Here is a 17,721-nt window from a genome sequence, read left to right as displayed (position 1 = left end):
AAAACAAAGAGTCAAGAAACATTTTTTAAATTTAAACAAACATAACACAAAGGCTGTGACGCGCCCGTACGCTCACCACAATTTAGCCAACAATACAGGGGATTAATAGTGTGCATGTCTTAAATACAGCAGGAATAGCTACAAATCAGCAGATGGCCCAGCCTATGCAGGGGGCGCTCGAGGACCAGCTGTCATAGGGCACCACCTCTCTGTCACCTGAGGGGGGGCGTAAGGGACGTGCTAACAGCAACCATCTGGAACCAGCTGGCCCTGGGGAGGAACATAAAAAGGCCCTGGCTGCAGGAGGTCACCCTCTTTACAGCCCGACAGCAGCAGCCATGCTCCCACCCAGCTGAGTATTTCAGGTAATGAAGGTTGCGCTGGATTGTTTGTTGGATGCATTAATATAATTTTCTTTTCAAATAGGGATATTTTGCGGTCTTTCTAATGTTTTTCTTTCTGTCACAGGAGAGTTACAAGGGCGGTCCTAGAGAAGGAGGTACGCAGTGGATGCTGCCGCGAGCTATACCTGCTGGTTGCATGTGAGCCAGGATGGGGTTCGACGGGCACTGACACCATTAGGGACAGTTGGTAACTCAACAACTGATTGCAGTGGCCCCGCACTCGCTCCATACAAGGTTATGGGAGCGACAAGCCTGGCAGTTGGTCAACCAGAGGTGGGCCGCTCGCAATAGAACAGACACCGGAAGTGTCGCCCGGAAATATGCCAAACCAAAGTGAGAAGGGCTCACCGGTTTGTGAAACCGCGGGAATGGCAAGGGGCAAGCAGGGGATGTGTTTTGTACTCCAGGCACACGTGTGGCCTAAGTAAGGCTAGGACTGCCCGTTATGATGACTCCAATAAAGTGACTATATTCCAATCTGAAAAATTGACTGAGTAATTATTTGTGTGGTATAACATGATGAATGACAAGGAGTGGGGGGCTTTGGTAGGGGCTCGCCCTGCTATGAGTTGCTACAAAATAGAGACCTGCATCACAGCTGGAGCGCTATTTTAAAGGAGCCACCAAAAATGGGAAGTTATTTATTTATTGCGCATTTGTATGGCGCTTATACATCAAGTAAATTGTGTTTCAGATTGTGTTATTAAAAATAAATAAATAAATACAGCGCCAACGGGGCAGCGTGGAGGAAACATGAGAATGAAAATCATTTAACAATGAAAGGGGCAGCGTTCCACTAGTGGCACATGAGCGAGTCCTACTTGTGGCCAGTGTCACTTTGGCACACAAACCCTTCTCGAGTCAGTAATCACACTACTGAGGACATCAAAAGTACCTTCAAAAGTAGCATCCTTCAATACCTCTTGACCCCAGCCGGATGCACAAGCGGCATTGAAGATACTCACAGAAGCGACCCAACGGGTGCAGTGCCACCTTAACCAACAAGCATGTTCCCGACAGGAAACAATGCGTTTCTGTGTGTCAGTCGGCCATGTTGCCATATGACTTGGCCTCCACTTCCCATGCATGGGGGACAGTTTCAAATGCTGCGCCTCCTAATGTGCTGAAAGGTGCGCGTGTGCCGTGTGGGTGCACCCCGCCTCCAACGTTGGGCTGCACATCATTGTCTCGGCCCCAGGCATCCGGGGGTGTGGCACTCCTGCTCTGGGCTGGCCGCAGCTTGTACGCAGGCGCGGTACAGCAACAGGGTTTGGTGGAGTCCCAAGAAAGGCCTCACTTCAACACTCCCCAGGACCACTAGCACATCACAGGAGCCCCCGGGGTTGGTGGTGCAAGAGTAATCCACTGTGAGGAAGAATTTCAGCTTCAGCAGAAACAAGGCCAGCATAATGGCAGCCTGTCTTGGACACGTTGCCAAGCTCTGGACTGGTAGGACGAGGGCGATGTCCTTCCAGTGGGAAGTGAATGGCACTGGTCTGTGCCCAAAGCAATAGGCTGGAGTAGGTCCACTCATCACCCATGGTAAAATAAACCGCTGCAAGGAAGCACAAAGGAGCCTCCAGCTAAAAAAAAGGCTTCATTCTGGAAGTTCAGGGACCGCAGAGGCCGCTCCCCTACCCACACAGCATTCCACACTGAGAACAACACACATCAACTCACACTTGCAAGTAGGGGAACTCGGGCAGATAGAAAGCACAGAACAACATTTTGCAATCCCAGTGAACTCCTAGTTCCACAAGCCCCGTCTATTCTCCATTTGCACAATCCCAGTATATGGCTCACCTGTACAGTTAGCACGTTCCTTTTGTTTTTTATCAAATTTAATGATTTTACAAAATTGACGATTTGGTTATTTACGCAATTTCTTCTTTCTTATTTCTTGTTTCTTATTTATATCTTGTTTATTTCTACGTGTTCCTCCTTTCTTTTTTTAGATCAAACATTTTATTGAATTTTCATACAAGGTTAAATAGACATTACAACAACTGGGAGAGCCTTATAAGAAGCTCTCCAAACACAACATTCACAACTAACCGCAAAGAGCGGGAAAAGAAAAAGAAGGGGTCATTGTAAAACAAGAGCAAACATCTATGGCGTGTATCGGCACAATAGTCTCTGCGCAGTTGACACGTATTTACAGACTCAGGTCATCTAGTCGGGGAGGGACACGTTATCGATAGTCCTCCCATTTCTGCTAGATCCTCTTTGCTTTTTCAGAGCAGCCTCTCGCAGCGTAAACTCTGTACTCCATTGCAATACAAATGTCTATATCCGTGGCCCATTGTTCGAGGGTGGGTGCCACCTCCGAGCCCCATAATTGTGCTATGTTCCTTTTTGTTACTGCTGTGGCAGTTGTCATGAATAGTTTTTCTAATCTTGTCAGTTCAATTTCGTCCTCTATGCCCAGCAGCAAAAGCTTTGGTTCCCTCAGGACTGTTTTACCTAGAATTTTTGACAGTTCATTGCAACATGCTTGCCAGTAGCGTTGAATATGCTTGCATTCCCATAAAATATGGAAGAAGGTGCCTTCTTCACGTTTACAGCACAGACAGTTTGAGTTCGATATCCTGCCACAGCGGAAGAGTGTCACTCTTGGGTAGTAGACTCGGTGGAGGATTTTAAGCTGTATGAGTCTAAATCTAGATGAGATCGCTATCTCCCGGGGGTACATTAGAGCGGTTATCCACTCCTCCGCCTGGATTACCCCCACCTCCCGCTCCCATTTGGCCTTTAGACTTTCCAGTTAAGTTGTGGCAAAAGAGGTGATGGCATTATACATGACAGAGGTGACCTTATGTTCAATTCGTTCGGAAACTACATTGCGTTTCATCGGTGTGTATTCAGGCATATCGCACATGGCAGGAAGGTGGGTTAACAGTGCGTGGTTTAACTGTGTATAGTGGTATTGTTCTGTGGGGGGTAGAGAGAAGCGGGACACCAAGGTGTCGAATGGAATCACTTCCCCTTCTCGTATCACATCTCCAATTTGTGCTATCCCATGCAATGTCCAATAGGCCATCTGGGGAGTTTTCATACTTATGGGAGGTTCCTGTTATTCCACAGCGGTTGTATGGGTGTTAGTTTGTTCCCCCAGCCCATATATTTGTGTGTTTCTGCCCAAACTCTTGGTATGTGTGGTAGCATGGTTGGAAGGGTCGCTCGGCCCACCTCTCGATATAAGTGTTCCAGTGGAGGTTTGGTGGAGTCGCTTGTGATTATCGCTCTGATATGTGGTAATGTGGTGTCCCCGTGCAGCATGTCATTCACAATCGCCATTTGGCTGGCCAGTAGTATGTTTGTAGTCTGGGGAGGCCTATACCACCCTCCTATATCGATCTTTGGAGCGTGGTAAGTGCTATGCTTGGGTGTCCTCCACTCCATAGCAGTTTCGAAGGATACCGTCAATTTTGTGGAATTCGCTCCATGGGACATGTAGTGGGGCATTTTGCAGTATATACAAGAAGCGCGGGAGGGCGATCATTTTGAAGAGGGCTGCTCTGCCAAGTAGGGTTAATGGTAGGGAGACCCAGTGTTGGACATCTTCAGCGACCCGTCTTATGATCGGGTACAGGTTTGTGGGTGTATATTCCCCAAGGTCTTTTGTAATTTGTATACCCAGGTATCTGAATTGTGTCAGTTCAATATGGTAAGGGCAGTTTGTTGGTATTGTTTTGTTCACCTTACTCAGTGGGAATAGTATGGACTTAGTCCAGTTAACACGTAGCCTGCTAAAGGAACCGTATCTTTCTAACAAGCGTGTCACTACGGCACACAAGTTAATCAGGTCTTTTAAATATATCAGCAGGTCGTCTGCATACAATGAGACTCTATCTTCCCAGTCATCTGCCCAGTGAAAGCCACTCCACGTCTCCGTGGTACGCAGCAGTACTGTGAGGGGTTCAATCGCTAGGGCAAAGATCATTGCCGACAAGGGGCAGCCCTGTCTGGTTCCTCTGCTTAGTACAAACGGGTCTGAATTCCAGCCATTCTCTCTCACCGTGGCCCTTGGAAGTTTGTAAAGGAGTTTGACCCAGTTCGTGAAGTGAGGCCCAAAGCCCATGCAGTGCATTATTTGCCAAATCGCCTCCCAATAGACTGAGTCGAATGCTTTTTCAAAGTCAATGGCTAATAGGGCGAGGGGGCTCTGGAGGGTGCCTCTTCTCTCCAGGGCCGAGTGTAGTCTATGGATATTCATGCCGAGTGTAGTCTATGGATATTCATGCGGGTTGATCTTTGTGGCATGAAGCCGCATTGATCTGGATGAATTAGAGATGGGATGACCTGTTGTAATCGGTCAGCTAGCACCTTCGCAAGGATCTTGGTTTTCGCTGTTTATGAGATGGGTCTGTAGGAGGTACATTTGTTGGGCAGTTTGCCTGCTTTGGGAATCACTATTATGGTGGCTTCTCTAAGGTCGGGGGCTAGAGAGCCCTGGTCAAGGGCACTTTGGTACATGTGTAACATTTGTGGGGCTAGCTCCTCTGGGCTTATCTTCTTCCACAGTTCCACTGGGAAGCCGTTTGGGCCTGTAGTCTTCCCTGATTGAAGCCCTGACATGGCTGCCACAATTTCTTCGTCCGAGATCTCTTTTTCGAGGAGTTCCCGTTCTTCGTTGTTCAGGGTGGGGAGAGTGACTTCCGCTAGAATCGTATTCTCTGCAGGGGAGACAAGTGTTTTGTAGAGGTCAGCGTAGAAGGTGGCAAAGCCACCCGCTATTTTCTGATCTGTTAACAGAGGGTCAGAGTCTTCCGGCTGAGCCGTCTAACTTGACTGTGCCCCTCGTCCCTCCGCTCCAACCAGGCAAGCATCTTGCTGGCCTTGTCACCGGTCTCATAAACCCTAGCACGCATTGCTCTGTGTGCTTGTCTGGTGTTATCTAGGGCTATATTTTGGAGACGCTTCTGAGCGAGCAAGGGCCCATTGTGTTTCGGGCCGATCCTGCGATAGATGGTTCTCTTCCGCATGTTTTACCTGTCTCTCGGTCTCGTGTAGCTTAGCAATGTGAGCCTTTTTATGGGCAGTAGTCCAGGAGATGATTTCTCCTCTCAACAATGCTTGTATGCTTCCCATAGCACTTCTGGGTCTTCTACCGTTCCTGTGTTAATTTCAAAGTAGGATTTTGTGGCTGTTTGGATTCTTTCCACTAGATCCGGGAAGCCCAGGTAGTAGTTATTGAGACGCCACCGCGGGGGTGGGAGTCAGTCTGGAGGTGAGGAGATCGAACTACAGGGGGGAGTGATCCGAGATTCCCCTAGGGAGTAGGCATGCCCTGTTAGCCTTGTGTATGTCCACCGGAGGGAGAAAAAAGTCGTCTAATCTCAAAAGCGAGGCATGTGCTCCAGAGTGGAAGGAGTATTCCCTGCTATCGGGGTACAGTTCTCTCCAAACATCCCGTAGGCCCAAGACATTGGCAAAGGTGGCCAGCTTGGTACGTATGCTGGGGTTTCTGCCTCGCACGTGTTTGCGGTCCATTTCTATATCCATGACCTCGTTAAAGTCACCTCCCATAATCATGATGTCAGATGTGTCCCCGGTGATCAGGGGTGAGATATCAGTGAGCAATGGGGTTAGCAGGGTCTGTGGCGCGTAGATTGCCAGCATTGCAATGGATTGTTCCCCTAGAGTCCCTGTGATGTATACATATCTGCCACCTGTGTCCTAAGCGACGCTGGATAAATGGAGCGGGAGTGTTTTGTGTACTAATATGAGCACGCCCCTTGAGCCCCTAGTGAAGCCTGCGTGTATTGCAGTTCAATCATTTGTGCGCTTAAATAGATTGCATTCTGTGCCCGATAAGTGCGTTTTGGTTAGGAATACTGCATCTGGCTTGTGTCTGTTTAGGAATTGCGTGACCAAACGTCTCTTTATACCGGTACCTAGCCCATTGACATTCCATGTCATGAACCGGAGCGTTCTAGTGGTGTTGCTATGTCCCCTCTAATATAAGTTTTCCGTCACTGTATTTATACCCTTAGGGACCAGAGCAAACACCATTAGAAAAGGGCCTTAGGCAAAGGTGTACCTCTACTGTTGAAATAAAGATGTACAGTAGCAACCGCACAGGAAGTCGAGGGATGGCCTAGTACTCCAGACCGGACACGACCCAAGACTTGGGATTACAGTATCACAGGTAATTTCACAGCCGACACATCTGAGGCTTTATTCACACTGCAGAGGGTCTGATACATTCTGACCAGCACTGAGATGGAGAATTATAATTTTTGTTTTTTGCACATCTATACAGGGTCTTCAAATGAGATGCCCTGATGAAGGTGGACTAACAAAACTTCTAATGACCGCCGAAACGTGAAGAGCTTGGTTGGAGACCAAGCCCCACGTAGGCAAAGAATTCTTTAACCATAAAGACCCAGATACCAGGCTACATTGAAGCCCCAGGACATTCCTGAACCCTTACAAATTCCTGCCTCTTTACCAAACAGAGCAATCGCCAGGGAAAGATATAGGGATTCTTCAAAAACACCCATAATAGGGTGTACAATAAGGGAACTGTATTTAAGTTTTCCTCTTTTAAACCCTCACCTTCAATGTCACATTCTGAAACTTTAATTCATGCTCCAGAAATGCGCTGTTCAGCTTCCCCTGTGCGTGATGTCAATTTTTGCAGGTCATGCCGGAGAAGGGAGACTTTCATGCTAATTCCATCCATTTTTTGCTCCATGAATGCCCGCGATTCGGCTATTGCAGCCATGATATCCTTAAGCGATATGGAGCTTCTAGCCTCCGTCATGTTGTGCAGCTGCTCTTGGTCCGAGGAGGAGGCCGCTGGTGTTGTAGTATATTGATCGATTCTGCTTTGGGTAACTGTCTTTCAGGCTTTATCTTTGACCATCATGTGCTCGGCTGATACCAGTCAATGCTGAGGGTCGTTTTCGCTATGTGCAGCGGGATGTTGCCCCGATGGATGTTGCTCCACAGCAAGTGTAGGCCGCGCCCAGCCACGGCCCACAGATCTTTACCGCGTGTTCTCCAGATGGGGCTTGCCCCGTCGCGCCTCCCGGGCTGCAGCACCACCGGATCTCGCAGCCGGAGGCAGTCGCAGGTCTGCACCTGTCCCGCGATGTACCTCAGGTCGCGCGGGCACTACGATGTTGGCGGCTCAGCTCCTTTCCAGTGTGCCTTCGATCAGGTCGCGTGCACCCACCTCCAAGGCCCAGTTCGCCGTCGCCGAACACCCGCTAGTGGCGCAGATGTGTACAGGGTATCACACGGGCAGGGACAGGCACCGGGCAGCACAATCACCCGTGGAGGTTCTTTCTTGTAGCTTTCTTCGGCACGGTGGAGGCCGCATCACATGTGCCTCATGTGGCACGTCTCCCCCTCACACAGCGTTGCAGGTTCTGGACGTGGACTGCGGCCTTCCTGCTTTTCGCTCGCCGTCACCGCTGTGAAGCTTTCTCTGCAATTTAACTCAGTTACGTGGAAAGCTCTGGGCTTCGTTTTCAGTTCGTCTGGTCACTAGGTGTGTGGCTCTCAGCAGGGTTATTTTACGGCAGTAACACAACGGATAGCAGGCTGTTTGGGCAGGATTTGTGTGGCGGTCCCGGGAGCTTCAGGGACTCATGTCCGCATCGCACCGCAGCTGGCAACGCCCCTCTGTTCCTCCTTTCTTGTTTCGTCAGAGAGAAGCTGGAAATGGTCCACTTTTAGTGCATTTAGCCAGAGCCGCTTGCAGGATCTTTGCCATGGCAACTGACCAAGAAGTTTTTTCGCCGCTTAGTAGACAACTCCACCATACTTCGTCTCGGAGAACGCATGGCTCTGTAAAGGGCCCAAGATATGTTTTTCTAAATTTCTGGGTTTAGGCATGTCATCAGAAGGGGCCTAACTGATTCTATTGTGGACTCAACCTTGCAGAGTCAACATGAGCTGTTTAATGATAAGCCTCTCAGGGCGCAAATTTCGTTGGTGGGCCAAGTAGCCTATTTTTCCCAACCAGTTCTTGTGTTTCAATCCAGTCAGTCTGATCCATTTTTCTCTTTACTTTTGTTGGATTCTGCACCAGGTCTTCTTCTGAGCACGCAATATGGTCTGGTTGAGATCTTTTCTTTTCTGCCCATGTTGTTAACATCTTGCATCCGCCACACTTTATTTTGTTGTTTATCATGTTATAAAGTGGTGGTGATTCCAGGATTATCACTTTCCTGAACAAGGCCATTTCACTTGCTTCAATTGTTGCTTTCAGGGACAGTAGACCTAATTCTCTCCTGATTGCTGGAATGGAGGTCGAATTCGGAAGTTGCAGGACCTTGCGCCAAAAGTGGCCTTCCAAATTTTGCCATATGCCTGAGGGAATTGTAGGCATAGCTTCACATCGATATGCCAAGCATGGGACGACTTTTGCCTTTTAAAACTTTAGGACTGGCATCAGGGAGAAGCAACCATATTTTCTGTCCATTACGCGAGCTTGAGTGGTTAGTTTTCGTGTCTTCTTCCATAGATGAATCTGCATTGTTGCTTCGCATTTAGAGCTGTCCACCATTACACCCAGGTACCTGAAGTCCTGTACCACTTAAATTTTGATGTTGTCGAGATTCCAGTGGGGAGGGTCTTTGTTTTTTTTGATGGTTTTTCTAGAATCATTATCTTAGTGTTTTCTTTCTTTATCTCGAGGTTGTTCTTAGATATGTAGCAGGCCAAGTTGTTCAGTTATCTCTGCAGACCAATGGCGGTCTGGTCTAAGATGATGATGTCATCGGTGTATAATAAACGGGGCACCACTGTCTCCCCAATTTTAGGTGGAAAGGCTCTGATGGTACTGCTCTCTTCTTTGAAGTCACCCAAAAAAGAGATAAACAATGCCGGCGCAAGGGGGCAGCCCTGTTTGTGGGTTAGTATTTCGTGAGACAAGACGCCTTTTCGGTTTAGCTCCACTCTCATTTAGGTCGAAAAATGGAGAGCTTTAATTGGCTCTAAGATTTGATTTGGGCAGTTCCAATTTGCCAGTTTTGACCACTGCAGCGCTCTGTCAATCTGGTCTAAAGCCTCAGTGAGATCTATAGAGGCTAGGAACACCCTCGCTTTTCCGGTCATGATCTTGTTTTTATGATGCTTAACATCATATTGTTTACTGTGGTGCCAGAGTTTTTCATGAACCCTGCTTGAATGGGATCTGCACATGGGAGTTTTTTGACCATTGTTGAAAACTTCTCAAGAGAAGGGATCCGTATATCTTTCCAATCGTGTTTAGCAGGGCTATTGGGCAATAGCTGCGAGGGTCAGACCTATCCCCCATTTTAAAGATCGGAACTACCACGGAAGAGGTCCATGACCTAGGAATGGACCTTGACTGGCAACATTCTTTAAATACCAGGCTGATGAAAGATGCCCATTCCGCAGGGTGATTCCTTAGGTCAACACTGATAACTCCATCCGGGCAAGGAGCTCTGGAAGGTTTAGTTTCCTTATGGTCTCTTCGATGTTATCTTTGTTTGAAAAGTCTTCCCAGTCTGTTTTCCGAGCTTTCGCTAGAGACCTAATTGTATGAGGAGGAAGTTGGAATAAGGCGGTAAAATGGGACTTCCATCTCTCCTCAGGCACACTGTTTGCCAACATGAGCTCCGGTGTTCAATCAGCCGCTTTAACCAGTGACCAGAATTCTCGGGAATTCCTCCCTGACAGTTTCCTCAGCATCTCCTCAGAGTCTTTCTGGTTTCTTAAAGAAGAAGTTTCTTTAAATCTTCTTGAAGTTTTCTCTGCAGAAGATCTGAGTTGGATTTTGCTACTTGTCTCCTTAGTTTCCTGGTGATTCGACGTTTAACCACCAGCAATTTATCATACTGGTGGAAAGATGTTTGTTTTGAACGCGTCATTTTAGGAAAGCTGGTCTGATACGGTATTAATAGCAGTTGATAGTCAATTTGCAGACACCCCACTGGTCTTTTGGGGCGAGTTGGCTTGTATAATTTGCTGTAAATTCTTCGATTCTTTCGACCGTTAATCTCAGGCAGTTGCCTTGGTTTTTGGGTTCAACTTCTTTGGTCATCTTCGATCTGATAATGGACTCTATAAGCCATGTTATTTTGAGGATGTTGTGGTCACTAGCTTCAGCTCGTATAATCTCAAATGTAGCCTTTTGGGCACCTCTTTCCCATGTTGGAATTTGGTCAGCTTTGGGAAATGCCTGCTCAATATTGTGGACATTTCTGAAGTCCATTAACTTTTGCCATTGTTGCCCACGAGAGTCCAACAAAGTTTGTGTTCGTTTTGGTTCAAGGGTTTGTTGAGATCTAGGGCATTTGGCATTTAAGTCTCCACATATTATTATAAGTGCAGCTTCAGAGCCAGCATAGATTCCATCAATTTCCGTTTCTACTATGCTTCGAAACTTCTTGTCTGTAATAGTCTGAGGATTCCAATATGTTGTGATTATGACGAGCCAAGTGGCCACAATTATTCCCAGCGAGAGATCGAAGCGTTCCCACTTCACCAGAACCAATAAGTGGCTCTGGGTGAACGAGAGACATTTTTGAATAGATAGTCCGATACCAGAATGAACCGCCACTAAATGTCCTGCTGAAGGGTGACCCAATCTGCCTTTAATTGCAGGTGAAGCGACTGTAGCAAATCCGTCCATGGATGGAGTATCTATTAGCCAGGTTTCTTGGAAAGTCAAGATATCGAAGTCCCCGAAGTTTATTTCTCCCGCTTTTGTCAGGTGGTTGTGTCCCCTAGTGTTCCATGACGCCATTTTTAAAGGAGTTGTCACTGGATTTCCTTCGACGTTGATTCCTCCTCTCTCACAGACTTCTTTGTTGAGCTTCTTACTTTTGCTGGGTAATATTGGTTGCTATTTATTTGAAGTTTTTGTCATAGCTGTCGGGAGCCAAGCCCAAAGTTGTTTAATCTGTGCAAATGTTGAAGAATTGTTTTGAGTTGTTGAGAGTTCCGGTGTTAAAAATTTGGGGTGAGCCACGTCTTCCGGTCTATCGTCCATAATCTGGGTTGAAGCTTCTGGAAACAAGCTACCTTCATTTGTTAACTGTTCAGACATTTGTCTTGCCGGGTTTTTTCTTGGAAGACTCTCTTCTTTCTTGGAGTCTATCACCCTTAAAGAGCCATTTTCACTGATCTCGTTATTTTGCTTGGGCAGATTGCTCACAGATGTTTTTTGGAGCTGACTGCTGCTCCTATTGTAAGCTTCCGTTTCTGACCTGTAGTGTGGACGCTGGACCAAAGGGAGCCTGCAGTCAGTTTGTGGTAATGATTCATGTGGATTCCCTTGCAGCTCCGTGACATAATATCCTCTTTTGAAAAGATCTTCAGCGCCTTCTTTGATCAGAGGCCCCAGGGCAGTAGCTCTTATGTGGAGGTAAGCCTTTGCCTTTTGTGCTTTATGGTATGGCTCCACTAAGATGAGGTTGTATGTCTTCAGGTTTTTGAAAGCGCGGATGTTTTTCAAAACTTTCAGTACAGTCCTGCGATTTAATGTTAATGCTTCGGAGTTCCTCGGAATCTGTTCCAACTTAAAGCATTTTGTCAGAGGAGGCTGCCGGTGGCAGAGATGTCTAGTCATATCTTCCTTTCCAGCCAACCGCTCGCCTCTCCGGACTGCATTTGGATGGTGAGAATGATAAGAATGATTGTCGTTTGCTCTATTTGAGCTTGTTGCCTTGGGTAGGGGAATTTCTCCAGTCAGTCGTTCTGGGTGGCGGTCACCCCTTTGCTCTTCTCTTTTTCTTTGGGTTGATTCAACTCTGTTGGGTTGTGGACTTTGCGATGGGTACTGGTATTTGAAGAAATGTGGGCCTCTTGGTGTTCTACTATTCTCCTCGGATGGAATTCGAGGGATATAGTCACTGTTACGCCTGCGTTTTTTGGAGATCGGAACACTGGCCTTTTTCAAATTGGCTTCTGTTTTTCTTGTCGAGACTTTCCCATGGTCACCCCGATGTAACGCGATATTCATAAGATTTTCGTCCGCCAGGAAATCTTCAACTGTAGTTGGGGATTTTTGTTCTAAATATTGCACAGGCCTCTGTGTCGTTAGGAAACCTGGCCTGGCTAGTGAAGCTGCATTAGGTTTTTCAGAATGCTTTGTCTTTAATGCCACCCGTTGGTTGTGGGAGCTCTCCACTCCTCCCTTTCTTGGGCGTATCACTGCTATCGATTTGTTTAAAGCTGGAACCTTCTTTGAGGTCGAGCCATTTTTTTATAGGAGAATGGGGAGGTGGTCTGCTTGATTTGGTTTTTGGAGAGCTCCTCCTTTTTTCTCCTCTTGGTGATTTTGAGACTTTTGGCAACTTTGGAGATTTCCCGCAAATCTAAAGAGTCGCGGTTCTTCAGCACTTTCCTTGTTAGCCTGCTTTTTTTTTTTAAACGAGCATCAGCACCCAACTGTAAAGATTTTTGTGTCTTTTCTTGAGACAATTGAGGGACTGCTTGTATTGCTATGTCTACTGACTCTTTATTGGATTTGTCTGCAAGCAGAACATTGTTTTTCAAGAATTGGGCAGGAATTCGGAGGGGCCGCCATTTTTTCGTGATGATCTTTGGCGGCTTTTTCTTTGGCTGTGATATACCCTTCTAAATAATTCAGTTTGGTATGCATCAGAGCCATTAGGGTGGTTGGATTTTTAATGTGTCATTCAGAGCCTCATACAATTTTCCGAAAGGCGCTAGAGCTATTGTGATAGCTGACATTATTGTTATCATGTCGGTCTTCTTTGTGGGAGTTTCTTTTGTTGCTGCAAATTAAATTTTGCTCTTTCAGCGGGGCGTAGATTGTGCAGAATCGTAGAACGGCTGAGGAGGTAGCAACTTCTTTGGGGCTTGATAGCCCCGGCCCAAATAGGGAGAAATAGGCTCTGCTGGAGTTTGAATTTTGTGGGGCGCTAAAGAGCCTTGGCCGAGTTCTTCTTGGATTGATGGTTGAGTGAGTTCCTCAGTTATAAGTGCTTCAGGGCAGAGGCCCGGGGGTTGCACTTCGCTCTGAGTCGTCGTCTCCAAGCTCTTTTTTTGCAACGGCTGTGGAATGGGCACCATGACTGCCACTGGATGAGGGCTTGGAGAGACAAACTCGAGAGACACCTGTGCTTCTTCAACAGTAGGTCCAGTGTTGTCTAAGCTCTTTTTTTGCAGCGGCTGTAGGCTGAGTGCCGTGACCGCCCCAGGATGAGGTCTGTGCATTTTCAACAATAGGTCCGGTGATGTCATTTGTAGCAGAAATAGACTTCATATTAGGCTCATATGGGGGGAAAATCGGTAATACTGGGAGGACTTCCAAAAGGGGCACAGTTTTCTGTATGATGACTTTACTAGTTATCAAGGAAGTTTTGCGTGCTTTTGGCACTGAGGAAGGTTCCATCATAGCGTCCAAAATCTCTGCGTCTGTTAGTTCTTCTAAAACGTCATATTTACGTTTTCCCTGTCTGGAAAAATAATCCTTTAAGGAATTGCATAGAGATGTTTTTGAAAAGGAGTTATCTGGCGTTTTCTTTTGATGACAGACTGTCGGTTTGGACGGTCTTTTCTTTTTTAGACATGTTGAATGTTTATTTCTGGGCAAATATTTGGGGCTACGCTAATTTTGGGACTGTCAGGACTGGGGGCTAGCTAGCCTTTTTGGTTGTAACCCCTCAGCTTCTATCCGGGGCTACAACCAAAAGACCTGGGGCTATAACCCCCTCCCCCACACCCCCTAGCAATGCCTCTGCGTTTGAGTACGTAGACATCAAGCAGCCCGCACTGCACGGTTACACCTGCTGCTTGCAGGTGTCAATACTTCGGTTTAGAAAAAAGGAAAGGCAACACCTTTTCTTTTTGTTTAAGACAAAGTTCTGACACCTGCAGGGAGCTTGTGTAACCGTGCAGCCGCCACACGGGCTGCCTGGGGTGTCGCATGGCTGAGGCTAGTTGGGGTGGGCCCCGGCAGGGCCCCGGCTCGGGAGCCCTTTCTGTAGACTGCCGGGGCTCGTACCCAGCTAGCATCGACCCACTTAAAGACCTGGAAGTGCTTGTGTGTGAGTTTGTGTGTGCATGCATGCATATGTATGTATGTGTGTGTATACAGAAATGTATGTGCAGGAGGGCTAGGGATGAAGTATCAGGTGCCAATGCTGTGGCTGGGGGGGATCAGGCGTGTGGGAAGGCACGACGAATGTTGGAATTTGGCAATTCTTCGGCACGCATCCTCGTAATATTGGCCAAAGCCAATACAAGTGTGTTCTTAGAGCAGCAACTGCTGTTATTATTTGGCAAAACCATCAAAAGGGTGCTTTAACAATAGCAAATACTGACATTATCGAACACAGGCAGCACAAGTGTATTTTTACTGTGACAATACTGGTATTATTGGGCCCATGCAACACAAGCATGTTCTTTCTGAGACATACTGACAATACTGACATTGTTAGGCACAGACAATACACATGTGTTCTTACAGTGGCCAATACTGTCGTTATCGGGCACAACCAACAAACGTGTGTTCACGCAATGCCAAACTGGAATATCTTGGCCAAGTTAGCCTGATCCAGTATTCCTGCAGTAGCAATACTGGCAATATGGAGCACAGTCAATATCAAGGTGTTCTTACAGAGGCCATGCTGGCCTTAACTGTGGGCACAGTCACCCTGAAACTGCACTGGAAAATGCTCATGTGCACCGTCGGCCACCTACCGTCTATTGGATTGCTTTATGGGTTACACTTCAAAACGATTGTGTACTGTACAGCTTTTTACTCAATTTTCATTAAAAGTATGTTGTAAAATGTATCATTTGATATTCTCAGTGTGAGAATAAAATCCCAACATGCTCTTTGGGTGGGCTGGGTTCCCTAACTGCATTCCGTTGCTGGAGTTGGTTACTCAGAATTATTGCAACCCTAGTTTACTCACATCAGCAGTATATTCCAACTGTACACTCTGTTTGCAAAATCCAAGTTGGAAAATGTTAATATGCTCCCAGTCTGACAGTATTCTTTCAGTTTGATAAACACATACCTGGCATATTCTCAGTTTAGACAATACCAGTACACCCCCAGTTTTTACAATACCAGTATATTACCAGTTTAGACAATACCAGTACACTCCCAGTTTTTACAATACAAGTATATTACCAGTTTAGACAATACAAGTACACTTCCAGTGTTTACAATACAGGTATATTACCAGTTTAGACAATACCAGTACACTCCCAGTTTTTACAATACCAGTATATTACCAGTTTAGACAATACCAGTACACTCCCATTTTTTACAATACAAGTATATTACCAGTTTAGACAATACCAGTACACTCCCAGTTTTTACAATACCAGTATATTACCAGTTTAGACAATACAAGTACACTTCCAGTGTTTACAATACAAGTATATTACCAGTTTAGACAATACCAGTACACTCCTAGTTTTTACAATACCAGTATATTACCAGTTTAGACAATACCAGTACACTCCCAGTTCTTACAATACAAGTATATTACCAGTTTAGACAATACCAGTACACTCCCAGTTTTTACAATACAAGTATATTATCAGTTTAGTCAATACCAGTATACCCCCAGTGTTTACAATACCTGTATATTACCAGTTTAGACACTACCAGCATACTCCCAGTTCTTACAATACAAGTATATTACCAGTTTAGACAATACCAGTACACACCCAGTTTTACAATACCAGTATATGACCAGTTTTTCATCTGGGTATGCAATGTCAGGTCTTCCATCCTTAGCATACCCTCAGTTTGCACAACCTCACTCTATTCTGAGGTTGCAAATCTCAGTATAGTGCATAATACAGACCGAGGTGAACAATACTTCATATTGATCCTATTCATTGTTATATTCCCAGCACTCAATTCTCATGCAAGTATATTACATGTCAAGTGCATTCCCCATATGCAGATTTGATTGTGTTTAGAGATTAATATATTGTGGTAAAGTTTTAAAGTCTGATTCATTGATCAGTAGTTAATTATTTCAATGAATTTGCACATTTTAACATTCTCAGTGCAAGCGCCCTTGTAGACGATGGTCTGAGCGTAGGCTCTTCGCGGTGTGTGCTAAATCGGACGTGCTGTTTGATGTCGAGGAGCCTGTTGATGTATGGCCTGTAACCACGGACGTTATCAATATTGAGAAGTTGCTCAATGCGTGTTGGGTCAGATGTCCGGATCTTCAGGTTAAGGTAGTCACACACGTTGGTTCAGGTGGGTGTATGATATGATATGACCTTCAGAACGCGCCTATACAGAAGTGTTTCAAGGCGCGACGAGGAAAGGGAGGGGAAACAAAGGTAGGACAAAGACAACGATCTTACTAGGCCTAGTGACATTGCGATGCTTGCTAGTTTAGCAGTCAAGCCAGAGGTAGAAATCTCCAAGAGCAGCAATCCAATCAAAACCTGTCTTTATTCTGGAATGATGTCAGCCCATTACTGGACATGACACAGAACTAGAATTTAGAACATAAGAGGATAGGTTAGGCTGGTGCATCGTGTATCATCTAGAACAAGCGATGGCCCACCACAGTAGGGAAGTATTTAGGCAACAGTGTGCCCGGCAAAGAGTTATGGCGAGGGAATATTCAGGAGTACCATTTATTCTAAACACAATAAATGGTACTGAAGGGTAACAGAGAAAACCAACAACACTTTGAAAGTAGATTTCACAGGCCCATGGGGGAGTCAAGGACTTCATGTACATTACAATACAGGCCCAGTATTACGTTCATTCATCGACAGTGTTTTCGTTCTGAAAAAACTCATCAAAAAATATAGGGAGTTGTGGGTACGGGTATATAATCAGTGGGGGCGGGGGGTCGGAAATATTATAACATTAATAGCAGAGGTTGGAAATAAACATTTTCTATACGTTTAAAAAAAAGAATTTAAGCAAAAATCCCATCGAAAAACCACTGTGAATGAATGAACATAGAGCCGGCATTACATATGCTGCTGTACAATCTGAAATAGATCAGAGATGAAGGAATGCAATGGGATTACTTGCCTGATGTCTCACGGCTGCCTGCTCCCAGAGAAATAACCACATGAATGAGCCTTTGTATCAGATTTTAAGAAATGTGACTCATACCATATGAAGTATTGTGAATTAAAAGCAGAATTCGATCTCAAGGAAACAGATATGTGATGGCAGCTGGTGGCCAGAATGGAGGGATTCAATTGTTTGCTCATCAGATTGATGAAGACTGGAAGGATGATATGCACACCCCAGGTCAGAGGTGGGATGGCGGCCCACAAGCAGTTGCCCTTTTCTGTGTGCTCTTCTCTGCTGGATCATCAAGGGGGTCCTGGGAGTCCCTCTGCCAGACATTAGTCCTGG

General features: G+C 46.0%; 1 protein-coding gene across 1 annotated transcript in view; it reads right to left on the bottom strand.

Annotated features, from left to right (window-relative positions):
- Positions 1 to 17,721, bottom strand: part of LOC138567694 (alpha-2,8-sialyltransferase 8F-like) — a 333,692-nt gene that overhangs the window by 196,903 nt on the left and 119,068 nt on the right. The gene's annotated exons all lie outside the window — the stretch shown is intronic.

The sequence above is a fragment of the Ambystoma mexicanum genome, chromosome 1p (assembly GCF_040938575.1).
Source record: "Ambystoma mexicanum isolate Mex_15411 chromosome 1p, UKY_AmexF1_1, whole genome shotgun sequence".
NCBI classification, from domain to species: Eukaryota; Metazoa; Chordata; class Amphibia; order Caudata; family Ambystomatidae; genus Ambystoma; species Ambystoma mexicanum.
The sequence above is the reverse complement of the archived record's forward strand: the minus strand, read 5'-3'. Positions and strand labels throughout refer to the sequence as shown.